This window comes from Bufo bufo, chromosome 6 (assembly GCF_905171765.1).
Source record: "Bufo bufo chromosome 6, aBufBuf1.1, whole genome shotgun sequence".
NCBI lineage: Eukaryota > Metazoa > Chordata > Amphibia > Anura > Bufonidae > Bufo > Bufo bufo.
In genome coordinates this window covers 174,676,485-174,683,273 of record NC_053394.1, presented here as the reverse complement: position 1 = coordinate 174,683,273, position 6,789 = coordinate 174,676,485, and positions in this window count along the sequence as shown.

The following is a 6,789-nucleotide window of genomic DNA, read 5'->3' as shown; positions in this document are numbered from 1 at the left end:
CTAATAAATACTATTGAAACATAAAACAGTTGTTTGAATTCCCCAGATTCCCAATTTGGGGACCTATACGCTAACCCATAGGCATTTTTAAGGATAGAGAGGAATTCCCGGGGAATTTAATTGGGTCTACATGTGAGTTTATAAATATCACATTTTGCAGCAGTAATAGTCCGGTAAGGGCCGAATTCTAATTTCGCCTCAAGCAAAACATCCTGCCAATCCCGGAGCCCCCTGTCTCTGAAGGAAATAAAGTAGTGGCGATACTTATTTTCAAATGCCCATGGTAGGAATCTGATCCTGTCCGCATCAGAATACAATTTTAACCCCTTAAGGACCGGGCTCATTTTCACCTTAAGGACCAGGCCATTTTTTGCAAATCTGACCAGTGTCACTTTATGTGTGAATAACTTTAAAACACTTACTTATCCAGGCCATTCTGAGAGTTTTTTTGTCACATATTGTACTTCATGACACTGGTAAAATAGTTTTTTCGTCACATATTGTACTTCATGACACTGGTAAAATGGAGTAAAAAAAAAATATCATTTTTATTTATAAAAAAATACCAAATTTACCAAAAATTTAGAAAAATTTGCAAATTTGCAAATTTCAATTTTTCTACTTCTATAATACATAGTAATACCTCCAAAAATAGTTATTAATTTACATTCCCCGTATGTCTACTTCATGTTTGGATCATTTTGGGAATGCCATTTAATTTTTTGGGGACGTTACAAAGCTTAGAAGTTTAGAAGCAAATCTTGAAATTTTTCAGAAACATTCCAAAACCCACTTTCTAAGGACCAGTTCAGGTCTCAAGTCACTTTGTGAGGCTTACATAATAGAAGCCACCCAAAAATGAACCCATTCTAGAAACTAAAATTAAAATTGTATGGTCACTGGGACCAGGCGTATTTTTGCAGCCCCTCTGACTAGTAATAATAAAACTCAATTTTATTTCAATGCTTTAAAACCATTATATTTCTTGGGAACAAATTTAAAACTTCAGGAGTCACAGAATCAGGGTCGAGTGCCAAGTCACCGTGTACACTTCTTATACCTTAAGCCTTCCTAGTGTTTAAATGAACTAGTTGTGTAGCATCTCTTGATTCAGTGGATTGTTTATAGGCACCCTGACAAACTCCTGCCTAAAAATCGAAACCTGTGTCCCTACATGTTTCGCCGAGCCTGTTGGCGTCTTCAGGGGAAGCTAAACTACACCCCTCAAGGTATTCAAAACTGATTTTACAAACATTGTTAACCCTTTAGGTGTTCCACAAGAGTTAATGTCAAATGGAGATACAATTTCTGAATTTAAATTTTTGGGCAAATGTTCCATTTTAATCCATTTTTTCCAGTAACAAAGCAAGGGTTAACAGCCAAACAAAACTCTATATTTATTGTCCTGATTCTGTAGTTTGCAGAAACACCCCATATGTGGTCGTAAACTGCTGTACGGGCACACGGAAGGGCACAGAAGGAAGGGAACGCCATATGGTTTTTGGAAGGCAGATTTTGCTGGACTGGTTTATTTACACCATGTCCCATTTGAAGCCCCCCTGATGCACCCCTACAGTAGAAACTCCAAAAAGTGACCCCATTTTGGAAACTACAGGATAAGGTGGCAGTTTTGTTGGTACTATTTTAGGGTAAATATGATTTTTGGTTGCTCTTTATTACACTTTTTTTGAGGCAAGGTAACAAAAATGTAAATTCTAAAATTTCATTTCCATTTGCCAATAATTGTTGTGGAACACCTAAAGGGTTAAAAAAAAAATGTAAAATCAGTTTTGAATACCATGAGGGGTGTAGTTTCTTAGATGGAGTCACTTTTTTGGAGTTTCTACTCTAGGGGTACATCAGGGGGGCTTCAAATGGGACATGGTGTCAAAAAACCAGTCCAGACTTTCGGTTCCGGCGCGCACATGGAGAGCCGCGAGTGAGAGCTGCTCTGCATTACCGGCCCGAATACCGCGGAGCTGCCGAGCATCGGGACTGTAAAGCCCCCGACAACTGGCCCCTAGAGTGTCAGAGGTTGTCCATGGACAAATATTTGATAAAAGGCGGCTCCCAGAAAGTGCCTTCATCTACTTACCCGGCAGAAGAGATACAGCGTGGCAGGGGCAAGTTGGCGGCGATACAAGACAGAGGACAGAGGCTCACGCGCTCTGCCTCACAATCCACACAGCGGAGCACGGAGGCTGATGAAGAGGAAGTGGAATGCAGCCAGGGGCCAGAGGGTGAATTAACGTCCTCCTGTAAAGCGATGGCCATAGAGGTGGCCAAACTTCTGGCTCCTGACATAAAGGCATCATTAGAAGCCACAGTCTCCTCAGCCCTGCAACAGCTACAGAGAGAGGTGGCACAACACATCTCTCAGATCTCTGATGTACAGCAGAGAATGACGTTGGTAGAGGAGGAATTGGAAAAAGCCCAAAGCCATATTAGTGACCTCCTACGCAGCAATCAATTTCTCAGTGAAAAAGTCGACGATCTGGAAAACCGCTCCAGGAGGAGCATTCTGAGAATTGTCGGATTACCGGAGTCGATTCCCCCGAATCAGTTGGCGACAATTTGTGAAGCAGAAATACCGCAGGCTTTGGGACTGTAGGGTTCCTTTACAGTGGAAAGAGCCCATCGTCTGGACCCATTGATGTCGGCGGGAGGCGATGTGAACAATGTGCGCCCAAGGCCCACAATAGTTAAATATCTGAATTATGCAGCCAAGGAAGCCATTCTGACAAAATACAGACGCACTTCACAGCAACTAGTGGTGCGGGGCTGTAAGATCTTATTGTTTAGTGACTATTCGGCTGAAGTCGCCAGGCGTAGGAGAGCATTTGCGCAGATTTGCTCCTCATTGGCGAAAAACAATGTCAAGTTCGCCTTACAGTATCCGGCAACACTACGACTTTTCCAGCAGGATGGGACTATAGACACTTTCCAATCTCCAGGAGAGGCGATGGAGGCTCTGGAGACAGACTCCCTATACTCTACTATGGTCTCTTCGTTCACCCACAGGTCCACACAGTCGGTCAGAGGGAGACGCAACAGGATGAAGTCAGGCTGTGGACCAACTAGACCCATAGGATCGGAAGACAAAGATGGTGACCTAAGATGAGGATTCTGGCAGCCGAGTTGGGTCTACTGTTTATATTGGACTCCTAATGGGCCACGTGAGATATCATAGGAAAATAAGTCCTGTTATTGTTATGGTTAAACAGTTTTAAGTTTCTAAGGGCCAGAAAGCAGAGTAGGACAAAGGAACATTGATGAGAAGACAGTATTTAGGTAGTGACAAAATCTACACTGTAGGATGTGCGAAAAAAGAGAAGTCAGCAAAAGATATTTTAATGTTGTGGGTTATCAATGTGAATTTAGAGATTGGGGGGTGAAGGTGGGGGGTGGGAAGTGAAAACTGATCTTAGGACCATAGGTGGGGAAGGTGTAGTGCAAAATCCCTGGAGGCAGGGTGAGTCTTGTTCTGTGCTGAGTCTTTCTGCAGAGATCTCTAAAACAGGTGTAACATGAGAGTAGCAACATGGAACGTGAAAGGCCTAAGGTCTCCTAAGCGTATGGCGATAATACGTCACCTTAAGAAACTAAAGATTGACATAGCATTTATGCAGGAGACTCATCTAGAGGAGTGTGATTTCTGGAGACTCTGGGTGGGGCAAGTGGTGGGATCCTCTTCCTTGGGGAAAAAAGCGGGAGTTATTATTTTGCTGCATAAGCGTCTTCAATATGTGATAAAGTCTACGACCACTGATGATCAAGGGAGGTGGATAAAAATATGTCTGGAATCTTCCATAGGCCTCACGGTCATACACAACATTTATGCACCCAATACATCCCAGACGGACTTTTATAGTAAACTGGAGACGGACATTTTAAGAGTGGGTTCAGCTAGCTTAGTGATTAGCGTCAGGCAACGTGAAAGTAGTGTTATTAATTTATAACGGTATAAATAGGCGGAGTCATCACTAGACGACTCCTCCTATTTATGAATATTAATTATTTGCATAAATATTGGTAATTAATATTCTCCCTTTACATATCTCAACTTCACATTTCAAACGCATGAATTATCCTCTTTTCCCACCATCATCATATGTGACTTGAATCATGTATTATTTATCATCTAATTATATATTATTATGAACTCAATGGGTGCCGTATGAACCACATATTTGACAGTTGCCCTACATGCTCCTTGCACTGTTTACTGTATGTTTGCGTATGAACTATATTGGACTATATTATTTTATTGACAGCACTTTTAAATCCATCTAAAAAATGTTTTAACTATTTATCATCTTTTATTATATTTAAATATTTTTTATATCTATATATCCTTAATTGTTGTACGTCATTTTTTTTTATCAATATTGTGTTTTTTTAGACTTGAGAAAGGAGTACATTGAAACGCGTTGTCGCTTATTACTAAATAAAAAAGATTCTATATACATCTATTGTGGTTGTGTCTGCGCCAAGAGGTATCACACTTTGTGTACTATTCTAGTACATATCCCCCTATTGTGTTCCACATCACTCCTCTGGAGAACCGGCCACTACACCTACGAGGATTGAGAGATAGCGGCAGCACCGACCCTTTGCCCTCACGAGTGTTGTGCCTGCATAGGCACAACATTAAAAGGTGAGCAGAACTATTGGCATGTTCTGTTCCTAAATATACTTTTAAAATCATACTACGCTATGAGCGCCTTTTCCTTTTTTGCCACACATCCTTTAAAACCTGGGGTGCCTCTTATCAGATGCATCTTATAAAGCGATAAATACGGTAAATAAGTGTTTATGAGCGGTTTGCAGTTCAAAAATGTATTAGAACAGTGCACTATGTTAATAATATAGCATGCTATCTGTAATGTTAAAGGGGTTCTCCGGGCTTTTAAAAAAATCCCTTCTTTTCCTGTTCATGTGCATACAGGTTAAGGCTACTTTCACACTTGCGTTCAGGGTTCCGCTTGTGAGTTCAGTTTGAAGGCTCTCACAAGCGGCCCCGAACGGATCCGTACCGCCCTAATGCATTCTGAGTGGATGCGGATCCGCTCAGAATGCCTCAGTCTGGCACCGCTTGGCCTCCGTTCCGCTCAGCAGGCGGACACCCGAACGTTCGGGTGTCCGCCTGGCCGTGCAGAGCCAAACGGATCCGTCCAGACTTACAATGTAAGTCAATGGGGACAGATCCGTTTGAAGTTGACACAATATGGTGCAATTTCAAACTGATTCATCCCCCATTGACTTTCAATGCAAAGTCTGGACGGATCCGTCTGACTAACTTTTACACTTAAATTTTTTCTGAAATATAATGCAGACGGATCCTTTCTGAACGGATCCCATCGTTTGCATTATAGGAGCCGATCCGTCTGTGCAGACACCAGACGGATCCGCTCCGAACGCAAGTGTGAAATTAGCCTTAGTGTTACATTGCAACATGTGTCGCAGAGAATTCATGAGACTAGGGCTGCAGCTATCGATTATTTTAGTCATCAAATATTCTACCGATTAATCCAACGATTAATCGAGTACTCTAATAAGAAAAAATTAAAAGAACATTTTCTATAAAAACTCATCAGCCCCAGTGCCATCAGCTCCCCCTCCCTTGTGCCATTAGTACCTTTTCCAGTGTATCAGTTGCTCCCCCCCAGTTCCCCCTCCAATGCAATTAGTTCCTCCAGCAGTGCCATCAGCTCCCCCTTCAATGCCATCAGTTCCCTCACACCCCCTCCTAGCCATCAGTGCCCAGCTGCAGCGCCAGTGAACTGAAATACTTACTTTTCCTGTAGGATGATGCCAACACTCCAGAGATCTTCCATCCTTTTCTTCATGTGCTGCACTGGGACCTGTCGTCATACAGCATGTCCTGATGATGTGTGTACATCAGGATCCAGTGCAGTGCTGTCCGGGCAGGCAGGAGACCACAGAGCGTGAGTAATAGCAAGCTCTACATTCACACTTTGTGGTCACATGGCTCAAATGAATCATCGATGCAAAAAATTTGCAGAGGATTTTTTTGTCGAGCTAATCGATTAATTCGAGTAATCGTTTCAGCCCTACATAAGACACAAAAATACATGCAACTTGTCTGCAACTTGCTGTTGCACGACTATTTTATGGCTTGGGATTTCTGTTTGAAGAGAAAGCAGCGTTCGTATGCGCGCTGCCTTCTCTTCACTGTTTACCTGCTCTCAGCTGCAATTGTAAATACAACTCCATCGTCCCTTTCACTTCTATGGGGCGGTTCCTTCCTGTGCAAGTGAATAGGATGGAGCTGTCCTATTGGAGTGAATGGGGAGGGATGAACTGCTCACCGCTGCAGTTGTGATGGCAAGCAGGTAAATAGTGAAGAGAAGGTAGCACTCATATGAGAGCTGCGTTCTCTTCAAATGCCTGATCGGTAGGGGTGCTGGAAGTCGGACTCATGCAGATGTCATATTGATGACCTATCTTGAGGATAGGTCAATATAAAAAAGTGGACAAACCTTTTAAAAATTACTACATCAATAATAGTAGCCGTGTAGAAATTAAATCTGGCCTCGATATGGCAGTTTTATTGGCCATCTTGATGCCTGTATAGTGGAATATTTGTGCCCCCCCGGCACAAAAATCGACTAATTTATGAAGAGGCTCAGGCCTTGTCATAAATTAGGCACACAGCCAGCAGTCTGTGACCTGGAGTAAAAAATACACCAGGCCCTGATTGGAGCAGTATTTACTCCTCTTTTACACCTGTAAATAAATGAGCTGGGGCCAAAGTCCGTGCAATCC